This window comes from Macaca fascicularis, chromosome 1 (assembly GCF_037993035.2).
Source record: "Macaca fascicularis isolate 582-1 chromosome 1, T2T-MFA8v1.1".
In the NCBI taxonomy this organism is placed as follows: domain Eukaryota; kingdom Metazoa; phylum Chordata; class Mammalia; order Primates; family Cercopithecidae; genus Macaca; species Macaca fascicularis.
The window spans coordinates 47508332-47525523 of NC_088375.1; positions in this window are offsets into that span (position 1 = coordinate 47508332).

Here is a 17192-nt window from a genome sequence, read left to right on the forward strand (position 1 = left end):
GACATTCCATGTTCTTGTATTAAGAAACTTAATATTGTTAAGAATTCATGCAACCCAAAGGTTTCTATAGATTCAATGTAATCTCTATCAAAATCCCAATAACATATTTTGGAAGAATAGAAAATTCCATTATAAAATTTATTTGGAAACACAAAGGACTCAGAAGCCAAAACAATCTTGATAAAAGAACATAGTTGTAGGTCTCACATTTCCTAGGTTCCTTTTTCAGTGCTCTGACAGACTACCATATGCTGGTGTCAATTTCACTCTGTTCAATGACTCCTCTCCTCATCACAATTTGTGTAAAGCTACAACGACAGCATGAAGTCAACAGAAAGCACCAAAGAATTAATGCCCTTACCCTATAAGAATATTTTTAAACCAAAGAATCTTGAGAGCTAATACAAAAATATCTCAGCTCCCTTATCCCTCTCATCCTGGGGACCAGATGAAACTGAAGCATATGTTGTGTGCCATTTTCCAGGGTTTCACCATAGAGTAAGCTCCAGGAGACAATAGAAGAGACTGGTGCAATAGAGCTCTCTTTATAGCCGACTTTCCTTTCCTCTATCATTTTTCCATCCTCATCGTCTTGTCCCTTGTACTTCTCAAATAAACTACATTCTTTTAAATTCTTGTCTCAGAGATATCTTTGAAGAATCTAAACTAAGACAACGGTCACATCACTAGCTAGAGATAACAGTAAGCCCTATCTATGCCAATAGCTACACTAATGTGTCAAGCAAATTAAGTTATAAACCTAACAGAGTCAAAAACCATCCACCAGAAAAAAAATTGAAAGCGTTAATTCACAGTAAGTTGATTTAAAAAAAACTTATCAAACTGTCATTGAAAGTATAGAAAATGTGTGATTATGTGGAATAAGTAATTAGGAAAATACCTATTCCAGAAAATATTGTTTTGATTGTATTTGTTAGATTCAGTAAACTCACTTATAAGTAAACATACCTGGTTATAAATAAATGCAAAAGAATATTGTTATTTTATATCCTAGAGAAATAATGCTACTGTTATTTTATCTAATCTTTCCTTGTAATCTGCTAGCATAGAGTTCAAGCAACATAAATCATTTCACTACTTCAGAAATACATACTGTTGAATCAGTGTCTCCATTTCAAAATTCATAGGATTTTTTTATGGCCAATTATAAATAGAACATTTTTAATTAGAAGTGACATTCTTTAAAAGACAATTGTTGTTTACAGAAAATAAGTGTGTAGAGAAGAATCTCATAAAATTTTCCAAAACCAACCGCTAGCTCTGAAAACATTTTTAGAAGTAAAGGAAATATACTGGTATAACTGACCCATTAAGAAGGTGATAAAGTAAATGGAAAAGAGATGCAATAGCATTTCCACTTCAAAAATTTGTCACATGAACGTGATTTTGTCTTTTCTATTAATTGTACTCTATCTTAGGTTTAATGGGTGCTTTCTGAAATAGTGAAGGGTAACTAGGGACAATACAGAATGCTCCAACTTTGCTTCCCCCCGCCACCCCACAAAGGGGCCCAAAAAAGGTTATTTTAAAGACATCCCTGGAATTTCTGTTTGTTAGATTTGCCACCATGACTGATTCTACAGCCACAACTTAATTGTTCTTAATACACTGGGCCAGATACTAAAATATCTACAGTGTCATATATATGACATGTCATATATATATACACACACACACACACACACACACACAGTGTCCATATATACTGTATATATACATACACACACAGTGTCTATATATAGTGTATATATATACACACAGTATCATATATATATAAATACTCATCATTAAACTTATATATGACACTGTAGATATTCATATATATGAAGAAAACTAGGAGGTCTCACCATTAGGGTTTGCATGTATTCCATCCAGAATAAAAACCCTCCGACACAGCCAGCCAAGGTGGGCAGGGCAATATAGTCCTCAGCCTTTCCAAGGAACCACAGCCTGAGTTAGAATATTCCATATATGATTTGTGTACAGTATTTTCAAAAACAATACTACTGAACCTAGGCTTGACAACTTCAATCCATGTATCTCTCTCTCTCTCTCTTACTTTTTTTTTTTTTTGATGGTATAACCTTCGTATGCAGTACTTCTTGAGATAAATTTATCAAAAACTTGTATTTATGAGGTAATTTCTTTGGACTGCAAGGTCTGTGCAGATATAAACAAAGACTTCAGTTACCTATTGCATTGTAATTTTCTTTTAAAGTTTCTAAAACCTGTTTTTTTCTACACTTGTAAATTTGAGGATCATTCATTTTAGTGTAAGTAGTAGAAGATAACAGGATTGAAATTTTCCCCTGCTCTCATTTTCTTCTAATAATAAAAAACATCTCTATTTGTTGGCTTTGTTGCTTTAAAAACATTTTACTCATGAAATTTTGATATAACAAAATGGTATGTAAGTTATAAAGTGAATTGTTTGAATGAACACACCATCCTTAAGACTGCCCAAATTATAAACTATTTCATTAAGTCCTATCCCCTACTGAAAAGCAAGCACCCTGCTTCCGGTCTATTTTCATCCCCAGCAACTTTTATTTAAAATACTTCATTTACCATTCCTTGATTTTCTTTATAATTTTATCCTTAAACAACATATTATAAAATGTTGCTTGTTGTTGAACTTTTCCCTGAGATTCATATATCTGATTAAACAATATAGATGCATGCAACTGCAGATGATTTATTTTCCATGTTGTATATTAATATATAAATATACTACTATTTCCCATTCATCATTCATCAAATATTCATCACATAGATATTTGGGGTATTTTCTTTTTTTCCATTCTAACCCTATTATTGTAAACGTTCTTAAAATGTTCTCCTGGAGTACGTGTCTGTATAATATAATACCATTTGTATACATTTCAAAACAAACATTTGATAACTTCACTGTATGATAAAGGAAATTCCTTGTGGACAAGGGACAGACAGAACTCAAAGTCATCCCTCTGCTCATGTAAGACAAATATATATCTGATTGCTTTCTCTGCCCTATTGTTTCACTGAGCCATACTAAGGCAAAAATGACTATTTCTGTGAACTGTATATTCAGTGAAAGGCTAATCAGAAAATCAAAAGAATGCAATCATTTGTCTCTTATCTACCTATGACCTGGAAGCCCCTTCCCTGTTTCAAGCTTTCCCGCCTTTTCAGAGCGAATCAATTTACATTTTACATGTATTGATTGATTTCTCATATCTCCCTAAAATGTATAGAACCAAGCTGTACCCGACCGCCTTGGGCAGGTGTCGTCAGGACCTCCTGGGGCTGTGTCAAGGGTGCCTTCTTTACCTTGGCAAAATAAACTTTCAAATTAGACTGAGACCTGTCTCGGATTTTGGGGGTTCATAACTCAGACTTGGTAGTTTCCAGTTTATTTTTTAAAAACGAGTGTCTGCAAAATATATATCATATTGGCTTTACTGTACACGTTCCTCTATTATCTGCTACTGTGAGTAACATCATATTTTAAATCACAGCTTAATATTCCTCACTAACCACGTGGCTAAACCTTGCTTATCACATTCCTAATCATTGAACTTTTGTATCTGGTGCAAGCAAACTGCAACTAACTTACCTGGGTGATTCATAGCATGATTGTTTTCCCTGCCTTATACTTGCTCCTGGTTTCAGTTAATAATGGCTTTTCTTTCTGTTTGTGGGTCAGGGAGGCTTAAAGCATCATTTCCCTTTATCTTCCCCACTGAATAGTTTCCTGCTGTGCTTTACCCCTGTGTCTGTAATGTGAAAAACATCCGTCCTACCTAAATTACCATTCAAGTGTAATACCTTTTTTATTTAACCCTGAGTGCATGACTGCTCCCTTTAATCCTACTCAATCTACCCTGAACAGGGAAATATCTAAAGGAGAATTTATGGTCCCAAGCTTCAAATGCTATTTCTCAGTGTACTTGGAAATGATTTCAAAACTGATGTTCACTGAAGTTTTAGATCAAAAATTGAGCATAGATAAAGCCAAGGTCATGACTAGTCAGCTCACAATTATTTCTGTAAAAGCTTACCTAGAGAGAGTAACACTGCTGTGCTTTGTATCTCAAATGATAAATTAACATTAGAAGCCAAATTAAAGTATTACAGGATAAGGGCTCATGATCTGGCCAAAAAAGTATTCAGGCATGACCTCACCAATTAAACCACTAAAGTGATATGGCAGACAGGTCAGACAGTTTTAAAGAGTGTCTAGAACTCAAATAGTAACTAAGCTCTGGTGAACATACACAGAGGAAAGTGACAGCTTAGAGCAATAATTTATGTATCCTAGAATAAAATTCAAAACTGCATGGACTCTCTAGAAAATTCTTAGCAATCATTACACTAGAATATTTTATTATTTTACAGATATTTGATGAGCATTTAGTCATTTGCTTTCCACATCCACAATTTCCAAAGCTAGCAAAGTAAATGTGGTAATATGCTAATTATATTATCTGTGAATAGAGAGAAGATATTATTCTTTAACCCCTTGTCCAATATGTAAAGAACCAGCAAACAACATTTTTCTATATAGTGTATGTATTATGATTTAACTAACTTACATTAATGTCTGTATAAACATATAAAAGTCAAAAATTATCCCCCAATTTTAATGAGATGACAAATAATTACACGCCCTCAAATTTAAAACAATCTGTAATTTGTGAAAACGAGAAGGGTAAATTAGAATACTAGTATACAATTTATTTCTAATTTTGGCTTATTTCATATTTTAATAGTATTACTATTAAGAAATTTTAAAAACCTCACATTGTATCAATTTTCATCATTCTTCATCATATTTTGTCCTCGGAACATACCAGACAGCATCTGAAGATACGTGTGTGCCTTGACTCATTGTAAAAACTTATCTGGCACATATTTGTCTGACCTGTGAACTGTGAAAAATCATTTTTGACTTTTTAAGCCTAGGTTTGAGATATGGATCAAGCAGCGACAAGATACCAGCAAGCCCATAAATATAACAGCGCAAAGCGTGAGGAGCAGAACCAAACTGAGAAAATGATCAAATCGGAGGAGTCTAGCACTCATTTTATTCTCCTACGTCAAATGTACTCTCATTAAAGCAAGGAAAATATGAATGTAAAATACTAACAAGGCCAATGTAAAGGCAATGTTACTGAAGTCAGTTAATTAGCAATGTTTTCAGCTTCTTCTGAACGTTGAAATAATAATATATTTTTGTAATTTTCTTTACCACTCCACCCTTTTCTCTGCTGAGTAGAAGTAAATGAAGCATTAGAAAGGTTGGATTCAAGTCCTCATACAACATGAGTCTACAAATGAAGTGATATACATAAAGCTTCTTTCAGAAGTGTAAAATGACAGCAACATATATACAAGTTGTAAGTTATTTCTTTAAATGTACATTAAATATGTTAGCCAGTATAATTATATTCTGTAACAGTGTTTTTTTTTTTCTTAAAATGTGAATCCAAGTCTACCCTGTTCCATCCCAGAATGATTATAGTCAGAGGACCCCATCGCAGAAAAAACACTTTCCAGGCTCTAGCATATTAATATCCCTTATAAGGTGTTCCTGGTGCATCTCTCCAGCCTAATAGCTCCCTGTCCTACAACTGTGTTAGATTTTACCTCCTAAGCTTTTGAGCGGTTTACTATTGCCAGGAGAATACCACAGTTCCTTTGCCAAGTAATTCTAGTCCATGAGCATACATGCCCTTCTCGTGCTCAGCTCACACAGTAGCTTCCTGATGAAACTCCTGATCATGCAAACAGGACTTACTTTTCCCTGATATGCATCTTTACTTTCCCTTTATGTGCATCTTCACTTTTCTCTGCACATTCTACAGCATGGAGATATGATATTTAGCATTGATTTATTACTGTGTCTGCTTCTTTTCACTTGGTAAAGGCCTTAAGGAGAGAGTGTTTCAAAAGACTCTTCTTTCTCTAATCCCCATAACAACCCTTGACACAAAGATGTGTATAAAATTCACTATGTCATCATTGGTAGTACTCTCTTTATTTTTATAAAATAGCATTATGGCTACTCTTCAGTATGGTAAACAGAAGAGAAAGTAGCCATGTAAATAAAACTTACTGTTGAATTAAAATTATCTGTTGGAATTAAATGAAAACTGAGAGTACCTGATACCTACAAGAAACTTTTGCTGAGGAAAATAGGTGATGTTCACATATACATTGACTTCAAGGGGCTTAAAATACAGCAAATTAGACAGCTATGCAATTCTGTGTAAAATAAAACAGAATACTCAATCATGCACAAAGACCTTTGAAGTTAAAGATAATGAGAATGTTATAAGTTTAAGGGCTTCGGATTAAAACTATTCTCCTGAGTGACATTTGAGATGAGACTTAAGAACCAAATTGATTTTTGGTGCATATAATGCACTTCATGAATACCGGGATATATTGCGAATATGGCTTAGGACTATCTTCTATAAGATTTAAAATGCTGAAATAATATTTTGAATTTCATATATTAGTGTCAAGCTAGTGAAAGCTTAGGACTAGAAGAATCAGATGATTAGGAATATGCATTTTAGAACAATTCAAACAGGCCACCATATGTAGAGGATTGTAATAACATGAAAAATGTTCAGGAGGCAGGTAAAGGCAAATAAACAATGACAACAATACTGAACTATGACTGAATACAAGGTAGTGGCAGTGCCTTGGAAAATGGAATGAGAAAAACTGGAGTTTACATGAATGTAGAGTTCAATGATTCATCAGCCAACTCATTCATAAAGAGCAAGAAAGGCATTAAATATTAACCTGAGAATTTGAGCCCAGATAACTAGAAGGATTATGGGCAAATAAAATAATAATAAATTCATGAGAAAAAGATGCTTTGGAAAGAAAATGTACGCACAAGAAATAGTCAGTGCATTGTTTTAGCATAAAGGGTACTGCAGTAAAAATAACAACAGTAGTTGTTTCTATGTACATTATTTTTTCTTTACCATAATCCAGGAAAAAAAGTGTTATATCAATCTGAATCTCAAACAATCTATGTCAATCATTGACATATCCACTGCCATTACATGGCAGAGTAAAAAATCAAAACCACAGTACTATAACATTCCTACAGCTTTTTACCTACACTTGTACTGTCACTTAGCTTACTGCTTAACCAGTGGAACAATAATAAATGTGTTAGGCAGCTGTCGTTTGTTACAGATCAATAATAAAAATGTTAATTGTACTAAAACTGCAAGTGTGCTTTTTGTACTAGATAATAAAGAAGTCCCTTACAACCACATTTTCTGACAGAGAAACATTTGACATAATTTTTTTAAGGTTTTTTTTCTGTTCTCTTTTAGAGACATAAATAAGGTTTTTGTTTGATGTGATGGGTTCTATAGAGCCATTGTCATGATAAACAACATAATATCATTAAAACTAAATAAATTTATTTATCCTACACACTACTTTATTTTATTATAGAACATCAACCAATCTAATAGATTTTTTGTACCAAATGGACTGAGTTTATTTTATTATAACTGTGTAACTGAAAAGATTGCTTGAATGATTACTTTTGTTAAGGTTGTATCCTTATTTTTAAATTTATTGATGTCAGGCAGGTAAGTAATAGATAATAATGAATTACTACTACTGTCCATTTAAGAAGAAAAATTGATGATTAATTACTGGATATGTTAGAGAACAATTTTTTTTTATTTTTAAATTATAGTTACATAATAGTTGTATATATTTGTGGGATACATGTGATGTTTTGACAGAGGCATACAATATGTAATAATCAAATAGGGTATTCGAGTATCCATCACCTTAAGCATTTATGATTTCCTTGCATTAGGAACACTCCGATTCCACTCTTTTAGTTATTTTAAAATATACAATAAATTATTAGCTATAGTCACCATATTGTGCTACTGAATACTAGATCTTATTCATTTTAACTATATTTTCTACCCATTAACTCATCACCAATTTACCCCCTCCCAGACATGCTATTATTTCCTGCTTCTGATAACCATCATTCTACTCTATATCTATGAATTAAATTGTTTTTATCTCCGATATATGAGTGAGAAAGGGTGATATTTGTCTTTCGGTGCCTGGCTTATTTCACTTAGCATAACATCCTTCTAGTTCCATCCATATTGTTGGAAATGGCAAGATTTTATTCTTGTGAATGAGTAATATTCCATGGTGTATTTGTACCACTTTTTAAAATTCATTCATCAGTTGATGAACACTTAGGTTGATTCCCTATCTTGGCTCCTGTGAATGGTGGTGCAATAAATATGGGAGTGCAGATATCTCTTTGATATACTAATTTTCCTTCTTCGGGATATATACCCAACAGTTGAGACTGCTGGATCACATGACAGTTCTATTTTTAGTTTCTTGAGGAACCTCCACACTGTTCTTCATAATGGCAATACACTAGTTTACATTTCCACTGACTGTATAAGGGCTTCTGTTTCTCCACATCCTCGTCAGCATTCATTACTGACTGTCTTTTGTATATAAGCAATTTTCACTGGGGTAAAATACTATATTATTATAGTTTTGATTTGCATTTCTCTGATGATTACTAATGTTGAGTATGTTTTATACATCTTGGACAACTGTGTGTCTTCTTTTGAGAAATATCTATCCAGATTTTGCCAATCATTAAAGCAGATTGTTTTTCCTTTCCTATTGCAAAGTTTGAGCTCCTTATATATTCTGATATTTATCCCTTCTCAGATGGGTAGTTTACAAATATTTTCTTACATTTTATGGGTTGTGTCTTTACTTTGTAGAAAGTTTTCTTTGCTATGTAGAAGTATTTTTGCTTGATGTGATATCATGTGTCTATTCTTGCTGTGGTTGCCTATGCTTTTGAGTTGTTACTCAAGATATCCTTGAATAGACCAATGTCCTGGAGAGTTTCCCCAGTGTTTTCTCCTGGGAGTTTCACAGTATCAGGTTTTAAATTTACGTCTTTAATCACATTTGATTGGATTTTTATACTGTGAGAGAAAGGGGTCTAGTTTCACTTTTATGCATGTGGATATCTGGTTGTCCCAGCACCACTTACTGAAAAGACCATCTTTCCCAAATGTGTGTTCTTGGTGCTTTTGTTGGAAAAAAAAAAAAAATGACTAATAATATATTTATTTATTTATGGATTTTCTATTTTTTCTCCATTGGTCTATGGGTATGTTTGTATGCTAGTAACATGCTATTTTGGTTACTATAGCTTTGTAGTATAATTTTAAGTCAGGTAATGTAATTCCTCCATTTTCGTTCATTTTGCTGAGGATGGCTTTAGCTATTTTGGGTATTTTTTAGTTCCATATAAACTTTAGGATAAGATTATTTTTTCTAGTTCTGTGAAAAATGTCATTGTTAGTTTGATAGAGATTAGGTTCAAGCTCTAATTTGCTTTTGGTAGTATAAACAATTTAAAAATACTGATTTTTCCCAAGCATGAAAATGGAATATCTAATTTTCAGTATTCTTTTTGATTTCCTTCATCAGTCTTCTATAATCTTTCACTTGTTTGGTTAACTTTGTTCTTAGGTATTTTATTAGTCCATTTTCCTGCTGCTGATAAAGACATACCCGAGACTGGGCATTTACAGAAGAAAAAGGTTTAATTTGACTTACAGCTCCGCGTGCCTGGGGAAGCCTCACAATCATGGCAGGAGGCAAGGAGGAGCACATCACATTTTATGTGGATGGCAGCAGGCAAATAGAGAGATTTGGCTGGGAAACACCCCCTTATAATACCATAAACTCTTGTGAGACTTATTCACTATCACAAGAACAGCATGGGACAGACCTGCCTCCATGATTCAATTACCATCCACTGGATCCCTCCCATAACACATGGGAATTCAAGATGTGGTATGGGTGGGAATACAGCCAAACCATATTATTCCACCCTTGGACCCTCCCAAATCTCACGTCCTCACATTGCAAAACCAATAATCCCTTCCCAACAGTCCCCCAAAGTCTTAACTGATTTCATCATTAACTCAAAAGTTCACAGTCTAATGTCTCATCTGAGACAAGGCAAGTCCCTTCCACCTATGACCCTGTAAAATCAAAAGCAAATTAGTTACTTCCTAGATACAGTGGGGTTACAGGCATTGAGAAAATACAGCAATTCCAGTTGGGAGAAATTGGCCAAAACAAAGGGGTTATAGGCCTCATGCAAGTCCAAAATCCAGTGGGGCAGTCAAATCTTAAGGTTCCAAAATAATCTCCTTTGACTGTATGTCTCACATCCAGGTCACACTTATGCAAGAGATGTGTTCTCACGATCTTGGGCAGCTCTGCCGCTGTGGCTTTGCAGGATCCAGCCTCCTTCCCTGTTGCTTTCACGGGCTGGCATTAAGTGTCTGCAGCTTTTCCAGGCACACAGTGCAAGCTGTCGGTAAATCTACCATTCTGGGGGCTGGAGGAGGGTGGCCCTTTTCTCACAGCTCCACTAGGTGGTGCTGCAGTAGGGAGGAGTCTGTGTGGGAGCTCCGACCCCACATTTCTCTTTCGCACTGCCCTAGCAGATGTTCTCCGTGAGAGCCTCACCTCTGCAGCAAACATCTGCCTAGACTTCCAGGAATTTCCATACATCCTCTGAAATCTAGGCAGAGGTTCCCAAACCTCAATTCTTGACTTCTCTGCACTCACAGGCTCAACACCACATGGAAGCTGCCAAGGCTTGAGGTTTGCAGCATCTGATGCCACAGGCCAAGCTCTATGTTGGCCCCTTTCAGACACAGCTGGAGCATCTGGGACACAGAGCACCAAGTGCCTAGGCTTCACACAGCACAGGGACCCTGGGCCCAGTCCATGAAACTATTTTCTCCTAAGCCTCTGGGCCTTTGATAGGAGGGGATGCCATGAAGACCTCTGACATGTCCTGGAGACATTTTCCCCATTGTCTTGAGAATTAGCATTTGGCTCCTGGTTACTTATGCAAATTTCTGCAGCTGGCTTGAATTTCTCCTCAGAAAATGGGTTTTTCTTTTCTATCACATTGTCAGGATGCAAATTTTCCAAACTTTTGGGCCCTGCTTCCCTTATAAAACTGAATGTTTTTAACAGCTCCCAAGTCACCTCTTGAATGCTTTGCTGCTTAGAAATTTCTTTCACCAGATACCCTAACTCATCTCTCTCAAATTCAAAGTTCCACAAATCTCTAAGGCAGGGGCCAAATGCTGCCAGTCTCTTTGCTAAAATGTAACAACAGTCAACTTTGCTCCATTTCCCAACAAGTCCCTCAACTCCATCTGAGAACACCTCATCCTGGATCTTATTGTCCACATTGCTATCAGGCTTTTGTTCAAAGGCAATCAATAAGTCTCTAGAAATTTCCAAACTTTCTCACATTCTCCTGTCTTCGTCTGAGCCCTCCTAACTGTTCCAAACTCTGCCTGTTACCTAGTTCAAAGTCGCTTTCACATTTTTGGGGTGTCTTTCAGCAACGCCCCACTCTACTGGTACCAATTCGCTGTATTCGTCCACTTTCACACTGCTGACAAAGACACACCTGAGACTAGGCAATTTACAAAAGAGAGAGGTTTAATTTGACTTATAGTTCCACATGACTGGCAAAGCCTCACTCACGGTGGGACAAAAGGAGCAGAAAGTCACATTTTACATGGATATCACCAGGCAATGAGAGAGATTGGGCAGGGAAACTTCCCCTTTATAACACCCTAAGATTTCGTGAGACTCATTCACTATCATGAGAATAGCACGGGAAAGACCTGCCCCCATGATTCAATTACTTTCCACTGGGTGCCTCTCACAACACATGGGAATTCAAGATGAGATTTGGGTGGAGACTCAGCCAAATCATATCAGGTATATTATTTTATTTATAGCTATTGTAAATGGGATTAAATTCTTGTTTTCTTTCTTTCATATTGTGCACGGTTGGCATATAGAAATGCTAGTGATTTTTGTATGTTGATTTTGCATCCTGCAACTTTACTGAATTTGTTTATGAATTTTAATCATATTACGGTGGATTTGGGTTTGTTTTTTGTTTCTAAATATAAAATCATAACATTTTCAAAAAAAGAAGAATTTAATTATGTACTCTCTAATTTGGATTCTCTTTATTTCTTTGTCTTTTTCTTTTTTCTTTTTGAGATGGAGTCTCGCTCTGTTGACCAGGCTGGAGTACAGTAGCACCATCTCGGCTCACTGCAAGCTCCGCCTCCCAGGTTCACGCCATTCTCCTGCCTCAGTCTCTCAAGTAACTGGAATTGCAGGTGCCCACCACCACGCCTGGCTAATTTTTTGTATTTTTAGTAGAGATGGGGTTTCACCGTGTTAGCTGGGATGGTCTTGATCTCCTGAACTCATGATCTGCCTGCCTCGACCTCCCACAGTGCTGGGATTACAGGTTTGAGCCACTGCACCCGGCCTGGATGCTCTTTATTTCTTTCTTTTGTCTGATTGCTCTGGTTAGGACTTCCTGAGCATCATGATGAATAAATGGTGACAGAGGGTATCCTTGTCTTTTTCCATATCTTAGAGGAAAGACCTTCGTTTTTTTCTCATTCATTACAATACTAGTGGTGGGTTTGTCATATATGGCTTTAATTATATTGAAGTATATTCTCTCAATACCTAGTTTTTTATAAAGGTATGTTGAATTTTATTGAATACTTTTTAAACATCAATTGAAATGATCGTATGGTTTTTATCCTTCATTCACACTATATGATGTATCACATTAATTTTCACATGTTTAATTATCCTTGTATCCCTAGGAGGAATCCCACTTGATCATGATGATGATCTTTTAATTGTGTTGCTGAATTGGTTTGCTATTTTTTGTTGTTGACATTTTTGCTCTATGATATCAGAAATATTGACCTGTAGTTGTCTTTTATTTATCGTGGGTTTGTCTGATTTTTGCGTCAGAGTAACGCTGGGTTCATAGAATGAGTTTGGAAGTATTCCTTCCTTCTAGATTTCTTTTTAGTAAGTTTGAGTAGGATTCGTATTAATTTTTATTTAAATACTAGAATTTAGCAGTGAAGCGAGCAGGTTCCGGGCTTTCGTTTGATAGAGAGATTTTTTTTTTTTTACTCCTTCTATATTATTACTTGTTATTGGTCTGTTCATGTTTAGGATTTTTTTATGGTCTAATCTTTGTAGTTTGTATCTTTCTAGAAATTTTAACATTCATTCTAGATTTTCCAATTTGTTGGCATTTAGTTGATAATAATAGTCTGTAAGAATCCTTTGGATTTTTATAGTATTAGTTGTAATGTCTCATTTTTCATCTCTGATTTTATGTTTTGGTATCTTCTCTCTTTTATTTTTAGTCGAGCTAAAGAATTGGCAATTTTCTTGATATTTTCAATACACCAACTCTTCATTTCAATGGTATTTTGTATATTTTTAGTCTCGATTTTATTTATTTCTGCTATAATCCTTATCATTTATTTTCTTCTATGAATTCTGGGTTTGGATTGCTCTTATTTTTAAAATTTTAACATGCAAATATAAGTTGTTTATTTGAAGCTTTGCTGCTTTTTAGATTTATGTGTTTATTGCAAAATATTTCCCACTTACTACTGCATTTCCTATATTCCATAGCTTTTGGTGTGTTATGTACCTACTTTCATTTGTTTCAAGAAATATTTATTTGCCTTCCTACTTTCTTCACTATCCCTGTGGTCATTCAGAAGCATATCGTTTAACTTGGATATGTTTATATAGTTTCCAAAGTTCCTCTTACTAATTTCTAGTTTTATTCCATTTGGTCAGAAAAGATATTTGATATCATTTCAATTAAAATAATGTTTTTGCATGGCCTAACATATGTTTCATACTGTATTGTCTGCGTACTTACTATTCCCAAGGGAGTGGTGATTTCTTGTTGTTCATCAGCGTCCTTTTCTTCCAGACTGAAAAACTCCCTTTAGCATTTCTTATAATACAAGTCTGGTGTTTACAGTATTTCCCAGCTTTTGAATGTCTGAGAAAGTATTAATTTTTTCTTTATGTTTGAAAGACAATTTTGCTGGTCATAACATTCTAGACTGAAAGATTTTTTTTTTTTCCTTCACACTTTGAAATGCCATCCTACTTTCTCCTGGCCTGTAAAGTTTCCACTGAGAAGTCTGCTGCCAGACATATAGGAGCTCCTTTACATGTTGTTTGCTTCTTTTGCTTGCTGATGTTAAAATCCTCTCTTTTATCCTTGAGCTTGGAGATTTTGGTTAACATAAGCCTTGTACTCTTACTTGGGTTTAGTTTTCTTGGTGTTCCACGACCTTCTTGTACCTCAATATTCATATCTTTCGCCACAATTGGAAAGTTCTCTGTTGTTATTTCTTTCAATAAAATTTTCACTATGGTCTCTCTGTGTCTACATCCTTTTTATGGCCAGTAACTCTTATATTTGCCCTTTTGAAGTGGTTTTCTAGATCTTGTTGGCATTCTTCCTTTTTTTAAATTCCTGTTTCCTTTTTTCTCCTCTGACTGTATTTTCAGACAGCCTGTCTTCAAGCTTATTATTTCTTCTGCTTGATCAATTCTGGTGTTGATAGGCATTGATGCATTTTCAGAATGTCAATTGAATATTTCATTTTTAGTTTTTCTGTTTGACTTTTTTATTAATCTTTTAAAAATTTCTCTGAAAGATATTTGAATTCCTTGTGTCTATTATCTTGAAGTTCATACAGCTTCCTCAAGACAGCTATTTTAAATTCTTACTCTGTAAGTTCACATACATCTGTCACTGCAAGATTGGTAACTGAGGCCTTATTTAACTTGTTTGGCGAGGTTGTATTTTCTTGGAAATTCTTGATGCTTGTGGATTTTTATTAATGTCTGGGCAGTAAAGAGTTAGGTATTTATTTCAATCTTCACAGTATGGGTTTGTTTGAACCCATCCTTCTTGAGGAGGCTTTCATCATATTCAAAAGAATTGGGTATTACGATTTAAGCCTTTGGTCAACGCAGCCATATAAACACTGCCTTGCTGATTCCTAGAGGCATCACCTTGGTAGGCTTGGGTAAGATAAAGGAGAATTCTTTGGGTTATCAGGTGACATCACATGCTCTCTTCCTCCTCTTTCCCCCAGTCTTCTTCCTTCATTTTCCTCCAATCTTAAGGAGTCTCTCCAGGGATACCTGGAGTTGGGGTTGGGTGATATGACCACTTTCATGACAACCATAGCTGGGACTGTGCTGGGTCACACCTGAAGCTAGCAAAGTTCTGGGTCTCACCCAAGGCCTATGGTGAGTACTGCCTGGTTACTATTAAAGTTTATTCAAGGGCCAAGGGCTCTTTTGTCAGCATGTGGTGAATCCTGACAGCACTGGGTTCTCCCTCAAGGGCAGTGAATTCCTTTCTGGCCCAGGGTAAGTTTAGAAACATCATTCATGAGCTAAGGGCCAGAACTGGGGGCTTCAAGAGTTTGCTTGGTGCTTTATTTTACTGTGGCTGAGTTGTTGCTGAAGTTGCAAGACAAAGTCCTCTGTACTTTTCTCTCTCATTCCCCAAGGAGTGTCTCTCTAAGCTACACTGGCTACAGGTGAGGGAGAAGTGACACAAGCATTTCCTGGGCACCACAGTTGGTGTTGCACTGAGCTGCATGCACTTCAATTCCACAGCCTCTGAGACCACGGAAGCTCCAGAGCTTGCCCAAAGACTGTGGTCCTTGTGGCCTGACAGCCACACAAATTTATGCTGAGTCCCAGGCCACTTTAGTCAGCTGGTAGTGGAACCAAGAGGGGCTCAAATTCCTAACCTTGGTGCTGAGAATTATCCTGTCACCCAGGGTTAGTCTAAATTCTCCCTCTTTGGACACTGGCAGAAATCTGCCCTGTGTTGTATTACACTGTGACAAGGCAGCACTGAGTTCCAATGCACAGTACTACATTCACTTCATTCTCCTTCCTCTAAGCAGAGATACTCTCTCCAAGCAGAGTACTCTCTCCAAGCAAAGATACTCTCTTCAAGCAAAGATACCCTCTTCAAGCAGCAATGATGGGAGTTGGAGGAGGATGGTGTAAGCAATGCAAGATTTTCTTTTCCACACTCTTGAATGCCTTTTTCCTTGACATTATGTTAAACCAGATACTATGATTGCTAATTTGATTTTGTGGTTCTTATGTAGTGCTTTCTTGCATGGATAATTGTGCAATTTGTTGGTCCTCTGGGGGAATGATAATTGAAGCATTCTATTAGGCCATCTTGCTCCGCCTCCTAATTCTCAAAAATGACTTTTTAAAAATCACTATTCCTAAGTGAGAGACTTTCAAAAAGTAATTTTCTTTCAAGAGAAAAAATCTTGCTACGTAATTCATTAAATATTCTAAATAGTGATTCTTTCAGTTTCTACAGATCTAATTGTTATTGCACTTATGAGTTTAGGTGACATGACAAAAAGATTAACAATGTAATTGAAACTTAATTGAATGCTAATAAAGATGTGACCTGTGGTTATTATGATTTCTAATTGTTTTCTCTTGATGATACTTACCTTAAACAACAAACAAAAAAGTAATACACATGACACTTATTTATACTATAGAATTACATAACTTGTCAAATATTTTAAACTATGTATTTGGTAGTTTAGAATACTTGAATGGTTTTGCACTCTATGTTGTAAATACAAAAATAGTAATTATTTAGTTATGTCAAACATGGAAATGTCTTTTAGCCTGTATTTTTTATGCATTCTTATATACAATAGGACTTTTCTGACTGACAACATTTATCATTAGCAATTTTCCAACTGGGTTTGTGTCAGGACCTGCCTGATTCTTTAGACTGTGAACTCTCCCTCCCATTCCTGTGTTTATCTGTTCTACATTAAGTATAGATTTCTTGAATGCTTATTCTAAGCCAAACGCTAGTCTAGGGGGAGAGAGAAACAGAAGTGAATAAAACAATAAATATCTTTACTTATACCATGCATAATATCACTTGCTATCCAACACTAAAATTATAAATACTATTAACCACAGAAACTTAAAAACTCTAAGTTAGACCCACTTTCTGACCCTTGCTTCTTGTCTCATTCTAAGCTTATGCAACAATTCCACTAGCTGAGCCCTTGCCTTATCCCTGAGATCAAACTCCTAACAGATGATAGCCAATTTATCATAACTAGAGCACCTTAGTGGCCTCTGCTTTTTATCCTGCT